Source organism: Bidens hawaiensis, unplaced genomic scaffold (assembly GCF_021521415.1).
Source record: "Bidens hawaiensis isolate Kalapana, Puna unplaced genomic scaffold, B.hawaiensis_p1.1 tig00000142_1, whole genome shotgun sequence".
Lineage (NCBI taxonomy): Eukaryota > Viridiplantae > Streptophyta > Magnoliopsida > Asterales > Asteraceae > Bidens > Bidens hawaiensis.
Genome location: NW_027491019.1, coordinates 6,181,261 through 6,207,674, shown reverse-complemented (window position 1 = coordinate 6,207,674; position 26,414 = coordinate 6,181,261).

The window sequence follows — 26,414 nt, the reverse complement described above, 5'->3', positions numbered from 1 at the left end:
CACACGTATGGGTATCACCAAACCCTGATAACCTTAAATGTGTTATAACATTTCATTAAATTACCAAAGATTTGATATGCAAATCCTATAAAATAGAGTTTGAATATATTAAAAATTAATATATGACTTAAAAAAAAGAATATTATTTATAATTAGAAAACCATTTTATAATAAATATAGTAAAATAAAAATAAGCGAGCCATATGTCTCATCAAACTCGGATAGCTTTTAAACATGTTATAGCATATCATTTATTTATAAAACTTTTTTATCATCAAACCAATTTAACTTCTTGGTATGAATTTAGTTGGATAAAGGATACATTTAAGTTTAACTTAAAAGAAAATTTCTATAAAATAATATCTAAATTGTAACAAATGCCATAAAAAAACAAATACAAAAATGAAGTTGATGATTCATTCAATGTTCCATCCAAAAATGAACATAACTTAAACATAAATCAATAAAAAATGGTTCAAATATATTATTAACTTTCTTATAATAGATAAAATTAAAATAAAATATTTATATATATATATATATATATATATTCACAATATTATAAACGAAAAATCTAAAACAACCCCTGTAATACGGAGGATAATATCTGGTTTATAAATAAACATAAGGTGTCTGCTTGCTATTTGGAATATAAACATTGTTCCATACGGAGATGGGTTCAACCAATACTCGAGATATCTACTATTATAATAAACAAAAATTATTGTTGTGCCACATGGCATTTAATTGTTCCATTTTTTGCCAAGTGGGATTATTATAGTTAAACTTTGACAGTTATAACTATCTAATTAAAACAATTAATTAATAAATATTGTAAACATTTCATATTAATGTTTTATCTATAACTTTATAATAGTAAATAACGTAAAAAAAATAGAAATAAAAGAATATGTAGAACTTTTGAAACTCATTTTAGTGTGTGTGAATTTGTGTTGTATGTTTTTAGTTTATTAGTGACCGATTCAGAAGGTGTCACGATTCGTCTTTACTCTGAGCAATACGAAAATGTTCATCTCATTTTGATGATTTTTTTAATATTAATTCTATATAATAAACTTGTTTATATGTATTGATAACTTTTGCTAAAGTGACATAATTTGGTTGTCAAGGAGAATGGTAGATTGATAATAGTGCATACCAGTACTCTTTCTTTCAGATCTAATAATTATGTGCATTTCTTTTGTCACATGTTAACTAGATAGTGAAATTCATTGTGTTTATTCATTGTCAAAAACTTGCATCAACTAGAGTTTAGGGCTAAGCTGATTTAGAAATGAGTTGTTTTGACCTCTAAAATACAGTGGTATCATGGTGACTTTTGTTTCCTTGATGATATACATTTATATTCATGAAGCAAAATTCATATCTTTTTGGAATAGTATCCTGGTAGTGATGACACTGTGTTGTCTTTTATAAACACACTATTCATTTTTTTTAAATCTTATAAGTTAAGACTATAAAGTAGACTTGACTATTATAAATGATAGGAAGGTGGTTGTTTATGTGTGTTGCAAACCGATTTTATACAAAATCATTGTAAGGAGTAAGATCATGAGCAGGGTGTTCGAAATAATAATCTGTTTCTTTTAAGTTGGTTGTTTATTATTATGATTTCTTTGTGTTCTATCTTCTATTCAAGAATCTCAATTTTGTTTAATATGTGGTAGGAATGATGATTTGGTTTTCAGTGAGATAGTTATTTGTTGTGAATAAAATCTTTGCAACAGTTTTTTTAGTTTGATTTACGTAATGGGTCATAACAAGTTTCACTTGAAACATGCCCACTTTTATTGTGACTTGGAACATTTCGGACAAGTTCAACTTGTATTCAACTCTTTAAGTAAATGGATCAAATTTGCTACTTGTGTTCTCTTATAGCTGGCAAAAAGGACGGGTCGTGTCATTAGGCGCAACGCATAAGAACCAGTTTGGTTGGTACAAGTTAGGGTCAAAACTGGTTATTTTAAGAAAAATATTACTTTTGGTTCCGAACATGTTTCCTTTACACTTTTTTTTACATTTACACACAAATATAAAACTCACTATAACTGTTTAGTTTCTTGTATGTCGTTGTTGGAATTGAATAAAATGTGTTAAGATCATCTAAAATTACAAGTTCAATAATATGGCATGTTTGAAACCTAAAAAAATTGTAATAAATTGTCTATAACTTTATTAGTATTATACTTTCTTTGACGATATTATCAAATATGTAGTTGTTCTTTCTTCTAATTTTATAACCTAATGCATGAATTAGAAGAAAAAAAAAGACATGAAGTATGCCACACAAATTTATTTTTTGTTGGTTATGAATGATTAATAATTTAATATCATTAAACCCTCAATTTGAATCATTTGGTAATTCTTTTTACCGATAGCCACTCTTACAACGGTTAGTTTAGTGAAAAGATATGTTGAAACTAAAACAACAATATACTTAGAAACATTTGTTTTATATTTTTCAACTCTTTTGAATTTTTAAGAGTTTTGATGTGTTTTTGTACATGATTATTGCAACTTGAAGAACCATAATCATATAATAAGATAATGGATGAGATTTAATTTTTCAAACACTGTATTCAAACCCGTATAATATACGAGTTTATAACCTAGTTCTTCTAAATATACACGTAAACGACCCCATCGTGTTACTTGTATGGTATATCAAAATACGCTAACTCTAATACAATTTATTACGGTATCAATAAACTAAGCCACATCCGTTGATGACATCTCAATCTATATGCATTTTATATTAACAAAATTAATTAATGTGCCATAAGTACTACGAGCCAAGAAAAAAAGATGAACACATAACACCAAATATGTGACATAAGCATGCATGTTTAATTAATGGTAATGCAACAATATTGAAATTGATCCTAAATAGTTTAAAACCCTTTTTTAGTCATTTTTTTAATCCTTGAACCAGCTAGCACATATTTACAATTTTACATAGCCCATTATTTAGTTTATGGGTGTTGCTAAATATATCTCATCCGTACGAAGTACTTAGATAATTCTTTGTATGCTGGTCGTTCAAAAAAAATATTTCAAATTGAAAACTGTTAAGTTGTTTATTTATTTATCTTTATTGTTAAATAATAATATTATAAACATTATTAATATATTTTATTTTTAATAGTATCAATATTAGTGTAATACACGTGTGCACGCACGCACATAGACATATATATATAGTTTTACAAATATACAATGTAGTTAATGATGATAATAATAACAAGAACAACAACAATAACAACATTTATTATCATCATCATTATCAACAAGAACAATAAAAAAAGAAAAATAAATTAAATAAATAAATCACAAAAATTTTATAATTTTTTATTTAATAAATTAAAGGGAGACCATAATTTGTAAAAAAAGAGTTAGATGAAAGTCATATATCAAATAAAATGTTTAAAGACATTAGGTAAGGGGTATGACAAAGGAAGTACGTTTAGCTTAACCTTTATTTTATTTATTTATTTATTTATTTATTTTGTTATAATTTTTTAATGTCGATATACAGGAAGAATGATGGTTAAATATAATAATAGTTTTAGTATTATGTATTGTTTTTGTTAATAACCATCTTGTAATACATAGTTCAACAGTAAAAAAAACTATTACATGCATGTGTATGTATACAGAGTATATATATGCGCACACACACACACACATATATATATATATATAGGAGAAGGATCAAGAGAGGACTCCTATGAGAGAACTAAGGAACTCTTAACTAGAGGGTTATAATTGTAAAACTGCTTTCAATAGGTCATGAAACACGCCGAAGCTTCCCCTGTGCGATGAAACTCCTGTTGCACCTGCTCAATGGAACCCCTGCTTCCACTGTGTGACAGAAACCACATATAAATCTTCAATCCATACAATTTGACGATTTCCAAACCTAATTATTGAAGATCGTTTACCGACTCTTGCGTTGTATCATCTCGATTTCCACTAAAGAATGATTTTGAAGGATTTCAATGTTTAATATGTCAATTAAAGGTATTTTTTTATATTACTGTTATCTTCCTTGCTTATTAGTGTTTTTATTATATGATTTACAATGATTTCACTGTTAAATAGATTAATTGTTGATTCTTCTGAAAGCTCTACAATCAAAATTAACACTGTAATTCCGAATTAGGAGATTCTATGTCAAAAAAGTCACTGCTCGATGAAAAAGCCCTAATTTGTTTGATTGGTGTGCCAAGCCGAGTTCATATGTTGATTGTTAAAAATTTTGCAATTCTGATGGTATTCTATTGTAGTTTTATGGTGCTTAATTTTAATCAATTTGTTTGTTATGTAACCAGATATCACTTATTTTGGACATTTTACAAAAAATGTTGAAACGAATGATGTTGTGACTGTTGAATTAGTCGATTCTAGGTAAAAACCCAGTAATCAATTTTTTGTATTATAGTATGTTGGTGTTGATCAATATGGTAACATCTTATTATATACTACATATACATAATATAATGTTACGCAATACATATATATAATATAAAATTACATACGATTATTATATACTATTTACAGATATAACAACAATCCAACAAATAAACCTGATATATTGTATGTATGATGTTGTCTATATATTACACATATGTAATATCACTATCATGTCTATTTTATAACCGTTATATATATGTGTTTTTCCCATACGAGTTCATTTTTTTAAAGTTCCATGTCAAACTGTTGGTGTTAATAAAACTACATGAAGCTTAGTGTGCAACATGTTACGATTTATGTTATGTTCTGATTCAATAGGTTACGGTTTTGGAATGTGCAGCAACAAGTGTGGTTGTTGGAGTATGCATTAGGTTATATATTGAACTCAACATATCTAATTTGATTTAGGGATGAGAAAATTCGATACCGGTACCGATTTGGTACCGTCGGTATCGAATCGGTTCCAAAGTTTTGAGTTTCGGGATCGGTACGGTACCGGTATTTCCCGAATTTTTACCTTCGGTACCGGTACTATCCCGGTACCATACCTGTACCGAACCGAATATTTCGGTACCGGTAGAGAACCAATAATTTGCGAATTTCGGATTGGTGTTTTTGGTATCAGTACCGGTACGGTACCGAACTCATCCCTAATTTGATTTATGTTATTCTTAAACATTTGGTATGGCTTTAGAAATGTTTGTGAAGATATCAAAGTTTAAGTTTTTTTTACGACGAATAATATTACTAATATAATTTATGTTATTTTGAAAAATGAAACTTTATAATGCATGCTTGTTATGAAATAAGTGAACAAAAATACGAATAATTAACATTAAGATTTGAGTCTGATCCATTAATATTGTGCAGCGGCTCGTAGATATTATTGCAGAAAAAACGAATACGATTTTTGCCACAAAGACCCATAACCATTCCCGTATAACCGATTTAAATACCTAGACCGACCCGTTTGTAATAGGTTCGGTTCTAGGTTTGAGATATCTTGCAATGTGGTTTCGGTTCGGGCCATACCCGTTGCATAGTACTATTGATTGTGTTATACTTAATAGTTTTATTTATTTACCTATTCATTTATTAAGACCTTATTTATGAATGTAGGGAATATATGGTCCAACGTTTACCAAACACAGAACGAGACAACATATTGGATGCATGATGTACCAGAAGAGTATATACCTATTGTTGGCACGATTGTAAAAATTAAATTGGAAGATGTTGTCAATATGTATGATGTGTATGCTGATCCAGCGTTATGTCATGTGTAAAACTTCCGTTTTTACCATGACTCACACAATTGTAAAAAGGTTCAAGCTGCTAATAAGTTGCATCTGCTATTTCCGCATCTGTTAACTGTCCTGTCAAGCATTTGCCTCGAAAGCTGCTGCACCTGCTATTTGTATTACATGCACGTAATATATTTTTACTTACATGTTAAGCATTGTATGTTTGAACTCCATATTATACACCAATTGTTAAATCCCAATATTTGTTAAACATTATTATACATACGACTCATATTCCTCGTCCAACAATGTTGTCTTTTTCAATTTTCATGGCCTTTTGACCTTTTCTAGCTCCTTTTCCAACAAATCGTTTTATTTTTTGTTGATACCTTCTTTTGTTTCAGATCTTCATCATCTGGTTATAAACTAAAGTTAAGGGTTAATATATTCATGTAATGCAGTGGTATTACATATATGTAGCACAGTAGTGCGACCTGTATGTAATATACTAGTGTTGTATATATGTAATACAACAATGCGCACTACGTATATGCAATATGTCTAAATATGAATGCCTAAAACATAAACACACATTCAATAATACTACATAATGCCTTCAAAAACAATATTTATATACTACATATATGCATCATAGCTAAAAATTTGTAACAAATTGGGCAATAACATTCTTTCAGCTGTAGTACATATACGCACTGCAACTAAAAAAGATACAGTACATACAAGCATTGCACCAAAAGATACGCGATATAAACAAACGTTTTTAATTTAGATATGCTAACACTAGATTTTCAGTGTTATGTCTTTGTACTCCATGGTATATGGCGTCCTTCTAGCCTTACAAGATCATGTTATATACATACATTATATGTTTTACTTCAATTTGTACTATATGCATTTATGCACATATGAATGCAAGTTTTAATTGTAACAGTTGGCTACAAATTTCACATAGTCTTTAACAACGCCACATACACATACCATAATATACATATTCATAATATTCTAACATAACCAATTTGAAAACTCATACACGAATTGATCTGATTCTACCAAAAAATTGTCATTTATTTTAAACTCAATTCTACCAAATAATTGACACTTTTCAATTAATCTTGTCGGTGTCTTTTTCATTTATGTTTTTCTTGCGTCTTCCAACAATTGCTTTCTCTAATTTTATAATTCTTTTTGTTTTCCTTTTTTGATACCTTTTCTTCTTCATACTCGTCACCACTTGTATGTAAATTAAAGTCGACAGTTAATATCTAAACGCAATATGGTTGCAATATAGCCGCAATGCATGTATGTAATACATCATTACCAGTAATGCATGTCTGCAGTACATCATTACTAGTAATGCATGTATGCAATACATCAAGACCACGTATACTTATTTATTATATTATTACTACACATATGTAATGTGGCGATACTGTATATACATGTAATTATAAGTATTTCATATATGTAATACTGATGATATGTCATGCAATTATGCATTCTATATATCATACCGTCATCTCCACCTCATTTACTTCGTCATGCTCGTATTACTTGCCCAGCAATGTCACATTTTTCAGTTTTCTAGACATTTTGACCTTCCCTGGTGCAGTTAAACACACGATTAATTTACTGCATATGTGCAAGAATCAACAAATACAATTAGATGCATCAACATAGGTTGGATATAATGTAATACACATATGCATTATAACCGGATATTCACACATAATGTAAAATTGTTGTGTTCAACTAACATATCTTAAAAATGTGCAGTAAAAAACATGATTCGTGGAATGCACATGTACAATAATCAACAAATAAATGAACTCACGTAAGCATATGTGTTTTCTGTGACTTCCGTTTGTGATCGTTAAAATATATTGTTCCCGATTGAAAAAACGAACACAAAAGGAACAGAGACAAATTGAGTTTACTGCAGATTTATGTGTAATAAGATTAAAATATGTAAAATTAGGTTTACCTAGTGGAGTTGGAGATCGATTCACTTGATTTCTCATGTTATTCGTTTTTATATCATACGATTTGCATGGTTTCTCTATACGAAGTGAAAACCCTAACTCTAAGTAACGAGGAGAACGAACGGGAGCGACAATTGGATTGTTGAAGATTTCAATCGTTTATCTGTTATTGGTCTTCTGATTTGTGCTAGATTTTGCAACAGATCTGGATGAATCGAAACCCTAGATCACCGATTTGAAGACAAACGATGTGAACATACACGATTGAGAGTATGAGAGAGGGAACAAAGAGAAATTTATGAGACGATTTTACCCTTTCTACATTAAAAGCCCCTGTTTTTTTTTCTTTCCCCTTCCCTTATTTTCATCCATTGATCAATGAAAATCAATGGTTTTATTGGAGTTCTCTAGTTCTATCATTAAAACGAGTTCTCTCTAGATCCCACTCCTATATATATATATATATATATGGATGAGATCAAGAGAGAACTTTTCTTAAAGAGAGAACTAGAGAACCCCTCTTCCAACCATTGATTTTAATAGATTAAGCGCTAAAAAAGGAGAGGAGGAAAACATAAAAAGTGTTGGGTATATAATGGGGGAGGGTAATATTGGAATTGAACAAAATACAATCGTTCTTTTCCCCTATTCTCTCTCACTCAGTTGACTCCATCAGTAATCTAGGGTTTCGATTTATGTAATTCGATCATCTGTATTCCCTTAATCGACTGCAAAATCAAGCACAAATCAGAAGAACACCAACATGTAAATGATTTTAATTGTTAATTTCATATGTTAGAGGCGTCAATTAGGCAATCAAGCACAAACAGAGGCCATCATTTTCGATATGGTTGGTTTTTTGCTTTTTTGTCTAATCGAATAGCAATATACCATCCTCAAAAATTGAATTGTACATTGATCATAAACTAAAGCTATGAGCGATGAACATATTGATCTATTCATGTATTTTACACGATTTTTCAAGTATTACATATGTGTATTCTTAAGTACTATATGTATATGCAATTGCGATGTATTACATATATGTAGTGATGTAGTACTACATGTATATGCAGTGTTGATTCATTGCGTATACTCAATGTTGATGCATTAGATTTATGTGGCATATTACTACATATTTAGGTTATGTTGCATATATGTAGCATTGAAAATGATGATGTTAATGAAATTGTATATGTTTAGTTTTATTACATATGTGTAACATGTTTGAAACTATCAATGTTGATGTATCCACGAGCATGTTACTGCATCTTTTTCGTCATACTGTATATATGTGGTGGTGAACCTAATAATCTATATATTTTTCAGTTAGAGTGCATATATATGGTATTTATACTGCATATGTGTTGTGTATTTGGAAATTTTGATGATTGTGATAAAATCTAGAAAAAGGAAACAAAAAGTGAAACATGAAAGATTATATTTCTCTTTACGGTGATTATGTTTTCATCGTCTTTTTCTGCACTTATCTATAGTATTAAGCGGTTAAATTACAGATTAATTAATATATTGCTTACTTTTTACAAACTGTGTGAGTTTTCTTGCTTTTGAATTGGTAACCTGTACTCATGTGGGTAAAATTATCTTGTCTTAATAATGCATATATGTATTACTGACACTATAAATGGAAACATACATAATCATATGTTTATTTTAATGACATTGCATATATGGTTTAGATACGAAGTCAACAAGGGGTCAAAAATGAAACAAGGGAAGATTATTGGACAACGAGGATGGGTCGGTTCAGGAAATGATAATGAAAATAACAACTTTGTCGGTACAATATAAATAAGTTTTTGAAATTTATATATATATTACTGTGATTAGATACATTCGAATCAATGACATTACATGTATTTTGCAGTCACAAAGACCAAGAGGAGGTCAAAACCGCCATATAAAGTGAAATAGGCAACACTGGTAGATGGGGAATACGAGTCCGGCAAGGAAGATGAGGACGAAGATGAAGCAGCCTTAAATGGTATGGTCTAATAAGTTAGGATCACGTTAAATGTATATACAGTTCTGATGCTTACATATATGCAACGTTGATGACATATACGTAAGAAAGGAAAAAAAAGCCCGCACCCGACGTGCATACTCGAAACACGAAGTGTCCGGGCCGGGTTAACGGGTATGTGACCAGGTATGCGATCAATAAATAAATCTTTTTTGGGTTCAGATACGGGCATGAGATTCGACGATACCTGACCCGGTTACTCGAAACATATATACCCAATTACCCGAAATATTTACTTTACATATTTTTAGTTTCCTATTTACATAAACTTAAATTAATATGTAAGTACTTTATGTTTCCCGACCATATGACTCTTTGGTATCTTAATCCCAACTTCAGTTTCCCACTTATTGCCCTACCGCCCAACTTTTCAATTACTAAAACTCAAAATCCACTTTCATTTGCATATTTGCTCATCCTTTGCGTCATCACTTGTAAACATTGAGTATTTTTATATTTGACATTTTATGATGTATTGATATTGCAATTACTAAAATGTAAAACTAAAATCATGGAAATGTACTTCGAAATTCTCGCGTGTAATTTTAAACAAATTAACAGGTATACTGACACCCGTGGGTATGCCCAATACCTGATGGGTAATTACTCGATAAATACCCGACTGGTAACGGGCTGGGTATGTGACATATTTTTGTAAACAGGTATGGGATACCCGACTCCTTTTCATCACTAAATACACGCCACACACATATGCAGTGTTTATTTATTAAAAATATGCAGTAATTATTGTATGTTACATGTATATATATAGTGACGTATTACATATATGTAGTACTAACTTACTACATATATGCACTAATATTGTATTAATTGTAAATATTAATTGTTGGCTTTAATGTATAAACAGGTGATGAAGATCATACAGAAAAGAAGGTATACAAAAAAATGATGTGTTGGAAAAGAATCTGGAGTTAAAGTAACCGATGGTGTAAAAAAGAGTACATGGTTTAGAACACAAAGGGATTAACAAAAATAGTATATTTTGAAAGTTTGTGTATACTAATAAGTTGGAATTGTTTTGTTATTGTTTATATGGGCATGTTTAGAATATATGAAATTTGAATGGAATTATTCTTTGATTTTGTGTGCGAGTTGTTAAAATCGCACGTGTTATAACGACTTGAATATGAATATTAAATTAACTATATGTGTTGGTGTTAGTTGTTGTGTGATACAAGACGTTGAATATATCATAAACTATTTTAAAGCATATACGTGGTACAAAATACAACGTTTAGAACATATGTAAATTGTAAATTAGTGGTGCATTCATGAAGTATATGTAAACTAAATATTGTGAATGAAGTGCAAAGATACAATGTTCAATATTCACAAAACATACAATAAACATACATAATACAAGTAATTAAACCATGTAATGCACATATGTAATACACGCATATTAGGTTAAATAGAGATTACGAGTCGAGTATGAACCGTCCCCGACTGATTACACCTCTAGCCGATATGCGTTAAACCCATGCACAAACATGAATTGACTTATCACCCACATCGAATTGACCTACACACGACATATAACACACTAAAACATACGTGCATTATCGATGCATTTCATATATGCACTATTGATGTATTACCCATGTACATGGTCATGGTGAACTGCATATATGCATTAATGTTACACTATCTTCGAGTAATACGAGTGTATTATCGATTTATTACATATATGCATTGTTGATGTATGGGACATATATGCAATAATGATATATTGCATATGTGCAATATTAGTATTGCAGTAACCCTAATCACAATTGGTTTATAATTCTCCAAATTGACTTATCAAAACATCACATTGATTAACAAAATTGATACACACATACTCATAATCATTAACCGTCTCTCAATCAACCTTCAATTTCATTAATATAACTATAATTTTGATGATTTCAGTCCATGTTTGAACAACGAAGAGTTCAAGTTCTTGGACTTGATGACTAAATCATGATATTGAGCATTGAATTTTTCCTATGTCATCTTGAAATCATTAGTATATCATCAATCACTCATCAATTCAAACAAATATTTGATTTGGATCATCAACTTTTGATGACATATTGTGAAGACGAATACAGGGGAAGCCGACCGTGTACTGTTAACTTGACTGGATTGCATTTTTATAAAAATAGCTCTCTACTTTGGAGTTCTCTAGTTCTCTCCCTAAGAAGAAGTTATCTCTTGATCCTTTCCCTATATATATATATATATATATATATATATATATATATATATATATATGTTTTACATCATTCGTTTATAATATTTATATATGTTATTGGAATTTATTGTAAAATAAATAATAGTATACTTATGGTTTGATGTTATCTGGGTTTAATGAGACTCAGGATCTGCCTAATTTTCTTACTATAAATTTGATTCTTAATTATAAAAAAATTAAAAAAACAAAATCGGATATTAATTATTAGTATGAACCTATTTTTGAGGATTTTCATATTAAATATTTGGTGAGATTAATTTTTAATTTATTAGATGCTATAACCCATTTAAGGTCCATCTGGATTTAATGAGACCCATACACGTGAATTCGGGTCAAATGCAGGAGAAGCCTCCATTTACTAATAAAGCTATCTGGTGGCTTGAGAAGAGATGTGGAGCAACCAGAGAGCTTTTAAAGGTTTCGTTTATATATAAAAATTAATCTAACCAAATATTTAATATGAAAATCCTATAAAATAAGGCCATACTAACAATTAATATCAGTTTTAAAAAAAAGATTTTTACATTATTCGTTTATAATATTTATGTACAAAGGTTAATAATATACTTAGTATTTGTGTATTCGATGATCAAAAGAGTTTCACAAATAAATGAGATGTTATATCCCGGTTTAAAAGCTAATTGGGTTTAGTGAGACCCATGACCCGTTTATTTTTTTAATATATTTTTTTTAAATTATAAATAATATATATCTTTTTTTAAAGAAACCGGATATTAATTTTTAGTATATCCCTACTTTATTGGATTTTTATATCAAATATCTGGTGAGATTAATTTGTTATTTTAATGAGATGTTATAAACCGTTTAAGGAATATCTAGGTTTGGTGAGACCCATGCCCTTGAATTCGGATCAAATGCATGAGAAATCACCATTTACAAATAATGCAATCTGGTGGCTTGAGAGAATGTATGGAGCAACCAGAGAGATTTTAAAGTTTTCATTTATATATATTATAGATCAATCTCACCAAATATTTAATATGAAAATCCTATAAAATAGGGTCATACTAACAATTAATATTCGATTTTTTTTAAAAAGATTTTATTTACAATTAAGAATCAATTTTATAGTAAGAAATTAAGTAGGTCATGAGTCTCATTAAACCTAGATAACATCAAACTCTAAGTATACTATTAACTTCTTTACAATAATTAAAATTAAGATCCAAAAACATATATAATATTATAAACGAATGAAGTAAAACAACTCACATAATGTAGTGTGTTAGCTAGTGTGTTTAATTATATATATGCATATATATATACTCTCTATGCATACACATGCATGTAGTAGTTTTATTTATCGTTGAACTATGTATAACAAGATGGTTATTAACAAAAACAATATATAATACTAAAACTATTATTATATTTAACCATCATTCTCCCTTTATATCGACATTAAAAAACTATAACAAATTAAATAAATAAAATAAAAATTAAGCTAAACGTACTTCTTTCCTTATTTGTCATACCTCTCACCTAAAGTTTCAATGTCTTTAAACATTTTTTTTTATATATTACTTTCATCAAACTCCTTTTTACAAATTATCGTCTATCTTTAATTTGTTAAACAAAAAGTTATAAAGTTTTTGTTATTAATTTATAATTTCTCTTTTTTATTGTTCTTGATGATAATAATAATAATAATAGTAATAGTAATAATAATAATAATTGTAATAATAATAATATATAAAAGAAATCTTTAAAGGCTCTCTGGTTGCTCCCCATATTTTCTCAAGCCACCGGATTGTTTTATTAGTAAATATAGGCTTCTCATGCATTTGTCCTGAATTTACGGGCATGAGTCTCATTAAACTCAAATATACCTTAAATGAGTTGTAGCATCTAATAAATAAAAGGTTAATTTTATTGATATAAAAATTCAATAAAATAGGGTTATACTAAAATTTAATATATGTTTTTTTAAAAAAAATTATTATTTATAATTAAGAAACAATTTTATAGTAAAAAAATATGCGTGTCATGGGTCACACCAAACCCATATAACTTTTAAACTGGGTTATAACATCTCATGTATTTGTGAAACCCTTTCATCGTTAAACCTTAAGTATATTATTAACTTATTTACAATAAACTAAATTAAAATCCAAAATAATATATAAATATTAGAAACGAAGAATATAAAACAACCCCTGTAATAAGGGGGATAAAAGCTAGTATAATATAAGCGAAACCTTTAAAAGCTCTCTGGTTACTCTATACATTCTCTCAAGCCATAAGATTTCATTATTTGTAAATTGAAGCTTCTCATCATTTAACCAGAATTCACGGGTATGGGTTAAACCCAGACAGTCCTTAAACGAGTTATAACATCTCATTAAATAAAAAATTAATCTCATCAAATATTTGATATGAAAGTCCTATAAAATATGAATATACTAAAAATTAATATATGATTTTTGTAAAAAAATATATTATTTATAATTAAGAAACAATTTCATAGTAAAAAAAATAAGCGGGTCATGGGTCTCACCAGACCTATATAGCTTTTAAACCGGGTTATAACATCTCATTTATTTGTAAAACCATTTCATCATCAAATTCTAAGTATATTATTACATATATATATTCGCTCCACACTACTCGGTCAACTACTAAGAATAAGGGTGGTGGTGTATCCAAGGTACCTGTACTACACGGTGTACTTCTATGTATGGCCCCAGACCCTGCAACCCTACTTGATGTTGGATTCATTCATAAACACAATTCTAACAATCAGAGAATACAAAACCATCGCATAATACTTAAACATCGGCCATTCATTACACAAAACCATTCAAATTATTACAAACATAGCAAATTCATTGTCTTAACATTTCCAAAACATAACACGATTAATATTCAATTGAGATGTCAGTCTCTTATTTCCTTGTCATGTGTGCTCCTCAAGCTAGTTGCCTCATACTATTTACCAGAATACATATGATGTATATAAATATATACATCTTTTCAGCACTAAAATATCTCCAAATAGGCGTAATATCAACAATTATATTAGAATAATTAACCACTAGTGTTTATAATTTCGATCTCTAGGTAAATATACCCTTAAAGGATATAACAAGCTGATATACGAAGTAAAACAGATAAAAACCGTGGAAACGAACTCAACACACCCCATGGTGAATCAAGGCATGACCATGTTAAGAACATACTAAAAAAGACAAAAATTCAAAAGTCACAACATTGCCATGTTGAAACCAACACACCCCATGTTGAAAGTACAAGAAGAAAAGAAAAAAATAGAAGATTTTGAAGCCCAACAAGGCCATGTTGACCCTCAACACGCCCATGTTGATAGTACAAGAGAAAAGATAAAAAACTACACTTCTAGGCTCACCACGGCCTTGCCCAGAGGTTAACACGGTCGTGTTCTCTCTCTTGTTGTACTATCTGACAACGAGCATTAAATGCAATAAGATAAAATGATCAACTTGGGCCGTGTTGAGTACCCAACTCAGCCTATATATTGAATTCTCATCCACCACATTCAATGGACTTGGGATGGACTTGGATGAACACTTAATACACTCCACCCACTCACTTTCACCACCATTAATAAAATAATTATCCTATCCATCCATCCTTTGAAAATCAAGGATTTGGAAGAAGCCATTAGGATCAAAGATTGGTCATCCAAATTGGTTAGATTGTTTTAATTTGATCATGTTTGTATCTATTAATTTGATGTATAATATTATGCTTATCATTGGCTAAACTTTAATAATATCATCTTGGTTTATAATGAATCTCAATCAAAGTTTAACAATATTAGTTAAACATGTGATTTGTTTATAAAAAGTAAATGTTATGTTGTATTTATCACTTGATGATGAATGTTAAAATACTCCTAGTAGATACCCCAAGTGCCGAGCATAATGACAATCTGGGGAACTGCCACTCTTGTGAGGTCCTTGTTTAGAAAAACATAAATCCTAATATGAACATGGATCAAATGAAGTATTAGTAGTAATTAATCATCTTGAAATGATAATATTGACAATGTTGTGAAAACGAATGGTTGATGTTAATCCACTTAAATCCGTTAATTACTTGTCAAATTGAGTGTGTAGCATAACCTAGCTAAAATAACTATTGGATGATTATTTAATGAGTTCTATAATTGTCCAAGAGTTGTGTGGGTTAATACTTGGTAATTCAAGGTTAATACTTGGTAATTCAAGGTTAATCCTTTACAACTTAACTGATCATAATTGGTATTTTATGTATAATACAAAGGCTATTTTTACTAAAATAACAAATACAATTCACTTAGTAATTTAAGGGATTGTCTCATCTTTAAAGTAAGTTATCTTATAAATAGTTAATATAAACAACTACCGAAGGATCACACGGGAAGAGGTGCAGACCACACTTAGGAGGATGGGAAGGGCTAAGGTGGTTGACCCAGACAACATACCCATCGTGGTGTGGAGTGTTTGGGAGAAGAATGAATCATGTGGTTAACTACTTTGTTCAATATTATCCTCTAATCTGGTAAGATGCCAGACCAGTGGAGGAGCAGCGTCGTAGTCCCTATCTATAAGAACAAAGGAGACGCCCAATTTTATGGTAACTACCGAGAAATCAGACTACTAAGCCATACTATGAAGCTATGGGAAAGAGTGATTGAAGTTAGACTTAGACGGGAAACTCAGGTTACAGTGAACCAATTTGGCTTCATGCCACGTTCCACCACAGAGGCAATACACATTATAAGAAGATTGATGGAAAAGTATAGGGAGAAGAAGTGTGACCTTCATATGGTGTTTATTGACCTAGAAAAGGCGTACGACAGTGTGCCACGCCAAGTGCTCAGGGAATGCCTGGAGGGTAGAGGGGTCCCGAGGAAATATATAGAGATAATTATGGATATATATACCAGGAGTGCAACAAGTGTCCGTACGCCCTTGGGGGATACTGATTTCTTCCCCGTGGAGGTAGGCCTTCACCAGGTGTCAGCGCTGAATCCGTTTCTTTTTGCAGTAGTCTTGAATGAGTTGTAAAAGTCGATTCAAGAGACACTCCCGTGGTGCATGATGTTCGCAGATGATATTGTGTTAGTTTCTAAAAGAAAAACAATATCTAAACATGAGTCTAGAGGAGCGGCGAACAAATTTAGAGACAAAAGGGTTAAGGATTAGTCGCTCTAAGACGGAGTGCCTCCACTGTGACTTTGGTGGGGGGTAATTGACAGTGAGGACGTCCAAATCACCATTGAAGGGTAAGTGGTTCCGCAGGCAACCAAGTTCAAGTATCTAGAATCATTTGTTTAGAGCGATGGGGAATTAGACGATGATGTGGCCCATAGAGTTCAGGTAGGATGGTGTAGATGGAGAGCAGCCACATGCATATTGTGTGACAAGAAATTCCAAACTAAACTAAAGGGAAAATTTTGTAGGGTCGCAGTTTGACCGGCAATGTTATATGGAACAGATTGATGGGCCATCAAGAAGGCACAAGTGAAGAAGATGGAGGTATCGGAGATGAGAATGCTACGCTCGATGTGTGGACACACAAGGTTAGATCAAATAAGAAACGGTGTGTTTCGGGAGAGATTAAGGGTAGCTAACATATCCGACAAGATAAGAGAGTGGAGATTGAGATGGTTTGGACATGTTAAGAGAAGACAGACGGCGAATCCTGTTAGATCCGTAGAAAACATTATTATAAAGGGGAGGAGGGGTAGAGGCCGAACAAGATTGACTTGTGATGAGAAGATTATGCATGATTTGCTAGACCTAAACCTCTCCAAGGACATGGTTGAGGATATGAATTCTTGGATACGTAGAATTTAAGTTAAGGATTTTTAGGGAGAAAGGAATACCTTAAGGGTTGCTCTTTACCTTATTTCGGTCACACACCATTATGCTATTTTCTTTTCATATGTTATATATTTTTATGTATTAGTGGTATTAATGTTACTACGTGCTATTATTAATTATATTACCGTTGAATTTTGATTTCCTCTTATATTCCCTTAGGTATATGTTTCTTTAGAGCCGAGGGTCTCTCTGGAAGCCACCTCTTTATCCCATTGAATAGAGGTACGGTGTGCGTACATCCCACCCTCCCCAGACCCTACTTATAACTTTTCTATTAGTGGGATTCCACCGGGTATGATTGACTGATTGATTGATATAATTATCAATAACATGACTTAGGAATAAGGTGTTATTCCCACATTTAATTACCAAAGAAAGCTCATATCACATGTTTACTAATTAATTATTAAACCAAGTTAAGAAGACTTTTAACCAATATGATACACCTTTATCATTGATCATTTCTATAAAAATATAAAAAAAAATAGAAAAATATTGTTTTAAATTTATGCTTTTAAATTTCTTTTAAAACTTACTTTTCAAACCAAAACTACTATGATGTTTACTTTCGGTTAAAATAAATACAATGATTTAGTAGTCAAAATCAAATCAGTGTGTCCGTGGATCAATACTTGGTTCTTCCATATACTATACTACATATACGATATGTACACTTGCCTATTTATGTATGGTTTAGTTATGATAAAAATCATTTCAATAAATTTAAATCTCATTGTGTGAAACAATCTTTTGAAAAACTAACAACTTTTTCATACCCATCACGCACACATCAACATACTAAAAGTCAGTTACGCTGCGTGAGTACTGGTTTAACATGCGACGTGCCATACATTCAAATTCGTTTACATACACATACTTTCATACATTCTATCTTACCATACTTATCTTACATAGCACCTACTCATTCACAAATATTATAAGGATATGTAGCCTTATAATTCATAGATAAGGGTGTGTGACCATATTATTCACAAATATTATCAGGGTCCATGACCATATTATTCACATAAATTATAAGGGCCTGTAACTGTAACATTCATAGATATTATAAGGGTTTTTAACCCTATCATTCATAGATATTATAAGGGTTTGTAACCCTAACATTCACAGATATTGTGAGAGTCTATAACCCTATCATTCACTGATATTATAAGGGTCTATAACCCTAAAATTCACATATATTATAATTGTCTGTAAGCCTATCATTCATAGATTTTATAAGGGTCTGTAACCCTAACACTCACAGATATTATAAGGGTCTGTAACCCTAACATTCAAAGATATTATAAGTGTATGTAACCTTGTCATTCAGATATATTATAAGGTTTGGTAACGCTACTTTCACTTACATACTAAGTGTGAGCAGAAAACCGAATTAACCGAACCAAAACCGAACTAACCGAAAAACTGAAACGAAAAAACCAAATCGAAAAAACCAAATTGAAACGAAACTAACCGAAAAACTAAACCGAAAAAACCGAACAAAAAAAACCAAATAGAAGCATTAACCGAAGGTTTATTTTTTAGTTTTTCGAAAAACTGATTTTTAGATTTAGGTTCGGCTATTCATTTTAAAAATACCGGAACCGATTAACCTAACCGATGTATAAAACCGAAATGAATCGCACCGGTTAACCGAACCTAATTGTATAGCTTCATGTTGGCCACCTAGATTATTTTAATAGTTTAACCCAACATTATGGTCGACAAATCTTTGTTTTATTACCCCAAGTGTGGCCATTAGCATATTTAAGTATTCAACATATAACATTTTTTTTACCTAAAATCCATCCATCGACTGTCACTCTTTCACTCTCTGACAGACTCAAGTTCCATTTTTTCCAGGTTAGGGTTTTTCCATTTTGGTTAACTTTAAATATGTTCTTACTTTATTTTTCGATGAGCTGAGCTACATGATTAAATTATTCCTCAAGCTGCTCCATCATTGTTATTCAACAATCTTTCTTTCATGATTAATTTAACTTTTTTGGTTTTATGTTTTTTTTGAATAAGGATTTAGATATCGACTACTTGTCTCTTATTATATTTAGTAATGATAACTAATAACTAAATAGTGAAGTTGTCCAGTGAAAGATAATTAGAAAGAAAGATGCTTGTCCATTTTGTAGTTATATGAATATTTCTCATATGCTCATATATGATAAATAGCTCATTTAGTTATATTTGAATCAATATGTAGAGTCTAGAGATGCCGCCAAGTTTTAAGATATTGTTAGATTGTTTGTTTTTTTTTTGAAAAATTATATCCTAAAAAGCCTACTGTGCGAGTTTGTGAGATATGATTTCTAGATATGAATAACTAATTTTTTGACCAATTGCTTATATTTATTTTGTGTAAATAGATGGAAACTTCGAGTAGTGAGACTCCGAATACGAATAAAAAGGATGCACCGGTTATTGATCTTGATGAAGATAATGTGAATGAACTGGTTGAAATTGTTGATGAGAAAACCATTGAGCAAGAGGATGACAGTGGTAGTAAAAGTGGGCGATTGTTTGTATGGAAACACTTTACAAAAATTAAGAAAACCGGTTATTTCAGATGTCATTATTGTAAGAAGTTTATCAAGTCTTCAAAATAAGTACGAGTGGTATGGGGAATCATTTGAAGCTCTCATGTCCCACGTCACTGCTTTACAAAAAGGTTGATTATAATAAACAATCTACATTAAGTTTTAAGCCTACTAGTTCCGGGGGGGGGGGGGGGGGGGTAATGGTTGTTTGACTACTCACACTTTCAATCAAGAAAGATGCAAAAAGTTTTTTGTTCAGATTAGTATAATAGATAATCTTCCATTAAGCGTGGTCGATGATCCAGGTTTTAGAGAATTTGTGTGGGAGTTGAATCCAATGTTTAAGTTTCCTTCTAGATGGACGGCTGCTAGCGATTGTTTGGCAATATTCGAAGAAGAGAAAAAGAAGGTAAAAAATCTTTTAAAAAATCAAACCGTATCTCTTACGACCGATACGTGGACATCCGTTCAAAACTTTAATTACATGTCTCTTACCGCACATTGGATGGACGAAAATTGGGTTTTGAAGAAAAGAATTCTCAAATTTTTCCAAATATAAAATCACAGGGGTGTGACCATTGAAAAGTTGGTTTATCGTTGTTTACAAGAGTGGGGGATTGATAGAATAATTACGGTGACCATTGATAAAGTTTCATCAAATGATGTAGCAATTAGGTATTAGCAAAAAAAATGCTTAAAGATCCCCATTCGGTGCTAGATTGCAAGTATTTTCATTTGAGATGTAATGCTCATATTTTAAACCTTGTTGTAAAGGGTGGTTTAGAACTACAAGTTGAATCCATAGCTCGGATTTGAAATGCGGTGAGATTTGTAAGATCATCTTATTCTAGGCTTCATGTCTTCAAAGATTGTGTTGAAAAAGAAAAGATTGATTGCAAAAGAAAACCATGCCATGATGTAGAGACTCGATGGAATTCAACATTCTTAATGTTGTAAACGTCACTCTATAGGTATTTCTTATTTCTTATTATTTTTCATAATTCTATTATATTATATTATTTTATTGTTTGTTTAATAGTAATATGTTACGTGTTATTTTGTTATTAGACTTGATGAGGGGGATTTCAATTACAGATCATATTTTTATAGTGAAGTTGCGGTTGGAGAGACCACGAAAAAAACGAAAAAAAAGTGATAAAGTTACGGGAGCACCCGATGAAAAAGATTGGGAGAATGCGAGGTAAATTTTGTTTTTAATTTTCTTTATTTTTGTTATGTTATTATATATTTTGAGTTTGAATGTGATTTATTTTATTGATTTGTTTTAATAAGTTATTTATAGAGTTTTTGGAGGTTTTTTTAATGTGACAAAGAAGATTTCGGGGTCTAAATATGTGACTGCAAATCTATTACTTGTTGAGCTTTGCAAAATGTATTCAAGTATAACAAAAATGTCTTTATGTGCCGAAGACCGCCGAGGCATTAATTTGTGCCCAAGATTGGTTACGGTATGAACCAACGGATTTGCAAGATTCTAACGTGTATGGTCAACAATTAAAGACTTTGATTGAAAAGTTGGAGAAAATTGAAATTGGTAATAATGTTTATTTACGACGTGTTTTGTCTTTTTTTAGATGTTATGACCGGAAACAAAATACCAAAAGAATCTACCATTAATGGTGGTGAAGATTATGAAGATGATGAGGATTGGTTCTAAACACTTTGAAGATGGATATGATAATGAATGAAGATTCGGACCAAACTGTTAGTGTTTTTTTGATTAAGAAGTTTGTTTAATTTTAAACTCTACTACTCAAGCAACTTTGTATTTGTTTGGTTCCATGTAATACATGCCTATTTTTGTATTTTGAACTCAATATATATATGTATGTGGTACTCTATTTCTATATTTTTTTTGCAATGTCTATACGCAATAAAAATACCAAAAATAACCGATAACCGAATAACCAAAAATCGATCGGTTGGTATAATATAATAACTGATGCCTTCGTTTTAGGTTTGGGTTTCACCCAATAACTAAACCGAACCAAACCGTGCTCACCCGTATTACATACCTTCAATATATATACATATATGTAACTTCCACATACAATATACATTGCTAATCCAAACAAATCATATTACTTTCTTACTTACGAGTATGCACACAACCCCAAAATGTTTAAAAGGAAAGGGGCTAGAAACACACCTGGATCCTTAAGCATTTTGAATTAAATTGTAATTATCTTCTTTAACTGAGCACAACTAACTCTTTTAACTATACAAGTGTTAATTAATCATATAAAGGACTAACCGAAATAACTAAGCTGGTAAATTAAGTTAACCAAGTTAACGGGGTTAATCAAGCTTACTTGATAAACCAGACTCGTGAGTTAAGTCTAACTGATCTAGCAAGGTCACCTAAATTAATAAAGGTAGCTAAATTAACTTAACCAAGCTAACAAGGTTAGCAAAGTTGACTTAGGTAGCAGACCATGTTAATTAAATCCTTCTAACTTTCTATCTAGGTTAACCAAAGTTAATTAGGACTAATGAAATACTTATCTAATCCTTGTAATTCTATTTATTTTTATTTATTAATTATTTCTTTTATTAACAGGGCTAACTATGTGTTTTTGATTTATAAAATTTTAACGGGTTTAGTTAACATGGCTTATCAGAAATAACAAGGCCAGTTAATTCGGTTTATTTTAACTAAAGTCAGCTTGATACTCATGGATTAGGCCAAACAGGTGATTAGGCTTATTAACCGAGGGCCACACTTGTTCTCCTAGAAGCTGGCCAAACCCAGTCGTCCATTTAGGCTCACTATTCGCTATGGGCCTTCTCGTTATGGTCGACCCGCTATGGCCTGCTCGTTATGGCTTGCACGCTATGGGCCAGCTAGCTATGGGACTGCTCGTTATGATCAACCTGCTCTCCAAAGATCCAGTCTCTCCTAAAAAGAAAAGGACTAGCTAGAGACCGATTCAATTCCGAGACATCCAGCTCGCATAATTCCGTACATACCACCATGATGTATGAGTTCGTATGTTGATATGTTCATTTTCAATGCTTCATATATTGCAATTTCGATGCTATTATTACCATTAAAATGCTTATTTACTTATTTCTACAACATTTATGAATTCATTTGATCGTTTATAAGCTAGGTGAGTCATGTCACACCCAGACTTAGGGCCTAGGCTATGACTAATAGTTGGTACATGTTTTGTAAATATATCAGAGTTGTGGGTTTGTTTTAGCGGAAGTCTTTAATATAAAGTATTCTTTTATAAATTACCGGGTTATGATACCCGTTTGATGTTTATAAAACTTATTTAAGAAATATATTCTTTTCAGTGGAAGTCTTGAATAAAATATTATTATATTGAAAACTCGGATTTAACTACCCTTTTTATAATTCAAATATCTGTCTTTAAAAAATATAATTCTTTATAATATTTTAATATAAAATATATGAGCCACCAGATAGCATCTAATGACTATATCTCCAATCTTCTATCATGTCTTGCTTGTCTGTTCTAACCTTTTTGATTTCCTGCAAAATGGTTTAGAAAATACGTCAGCACACAGCTGGTGAATGACGCTGACTCTTTGTAAAATATTTTCAGTACCTTTATGAAACCAACAATAATACATTTGTGACTACTCATTAGGCATCCAACTCAATTGGGATAAATTACCCTAAGTACATTTACAATTAATTATATACACAATATCATTTCTCTGAACAGTCCCGTAGACTTCCAGAGGCATGCTTATGATATGTATTGCCTCAGGGAACTCCGAGTCACTATGTATGAATGGATCCAAACACATGTATAATTTTAATAAGAGTGTCCGTTTCTTATAATTGTAACACAAAGTTTTAAGGATTCGTAAATCCTATGCAAACATGCTGACTCTAAAAGATTTTGTAAAAGTTTAGGGCGTATTCACATTTTTTGTTTATAATCAGTTTCTGATACTGATTCCTGTTTTCTGATTTCTACTTCTTGATTTGATACCTCGGACCTATAGTATGAGAATAACCTTTGTGTAAATAACTAGATCAATGATCTAGCTTCAGACCGTTAGTCTGTTTTGTATAGCTTTAACCTTGATAAAATCATTTGTTTATATAAAACATTTGGACCTTTAGTCCCTTTCTTTATTTACCAACTATATGTTACGTTTCATCTCCAGGAAAAAAACATCTATACTGAGTTTCTTCTACAAGAAGAAACATTAATTTAACTATAACTTTTTATTTGAATATTATATTCCTTAATCATAAAGAAATACTATTTTGACTATACCCTTTGTATGTAAATGCTTACGTTTCTTTATCAAGAAGAAACAATATTTTGACTATAACCTTTGCATAAGAAAAGTTATATTATGCTTGATTGTAATCAAGAATCGGGCTATACCCCCGACTATGGTCTAAGCCATTTATAATAATAAAATAATAACTTAGACAGAACCCCTACCTCACACGGGTATTCAGAGTTAGATATTTATCACCTATCGAGCAACAGTTCTACTCTATATTGTGTATCTGGGCTTAAATCGTCAGAACTTCGGAGCTTGGCATGTACTACGAGATTGGCACACAAAACGATGTAGACAGAGAAGATATTTTAGAGAGATAGTGAATTGGTGTGAGGGAGAATGAGCCGTGACCCCTCCCTTTTATACTTGAAATTGGGTCCCATCGCGATACGCGATGGACCCTCTTCCTTAGCCTTCGCGTATCGCGGTGGCAGGTAACAGGTGGGTGGCATGCTGACTCAGCCCTAGCGTCTGCAACGTGTCCTCCTGGCATGACACGTGTTGCTGAGTCATAACGGACCATCGCGTATCGCGATGGGCTTGTCTTAAGCTCATCGCGTATCGCGATGGACTCCAGGATTCAGATTTTTACTTTTGGTCCCTTGTCTGTAGTAAATTGTCATGTCTTGCTCTAACATTCATTTTCCAAAACCAATAAGGCGGCTCTCAAGCGGCTCGCGGCGATGCGAGGTGTGCGAAGTGCAAAGTGAGCTATCAAAGCACCACATTACGTCCAACTCCCTTCGCCGTCGTCGTCTCCATCGTCCTCGCCCGAGCCCGTGCGCATGCCTGAGCACGTCAGGTGCTCTGCAACCTCCGCTAGGATCTCTAGGTGCATGCTTGGCATAAAAGAATATTACTATGGAAACTTTCTTCTTTATAAAGTGCTTTTATTTCTTTACCATTTTCCATGTGAGATGGATTCCATTTTCTTTATTTATATTCAAGTGGAATGCTTTCACTTTCTTACATCCTTCCATGTGGAATGGAGTTACCTTTTCTTATTTCCTTCATGTGGGAAAACTTACCTTAGCAAATCTTTTTATTTCCTTGTTTTCTTAATATGGGATAATTTTATTTTCTTATCTTATTTTTGTTATTATTTATCTTGAAAATATTTTTGGTCCTTTAACTTTATTCAATTGCCAAATTTGGACCGAAATTTTAGGGATGTTACATATCAAGTATCTAAGTTCTATAAATTATTTACAATAATGTTTAACGTTTTCTTGATTTATTAAACCCGATCTAAAATCCTTGTAAAATCTCAAGGAAACCGAATATAACTTTTATGAGACCCATTTTTTAAACTTGGCCTTGATCTATTAACGAGTAAACTCTAGGTGATTCCTAGTTGGTTTCATGCTTTTAGACGAGATCTAGCTTCTTGCTCTTGAACCCAAAATCAAAAGTAATGTTGATGGAGTGTGTGTGTGTTTTTGGAGGTGTAGGCAAATTTGGAAAGTTTGGCTATGATTTAAGGGATTTAAGGTGATTTTATAGGCTAAGTCCATGGACCTTAGGTCCATAACCACTCTTATGTCAATGTTTTAATTTTAATCCGATCACTCCACTTAATATTATTTAGCATAAATAAATAATAACTCTTAACTTATAATATATATTCCTTTATTTGTTGTTGATAAAAGTT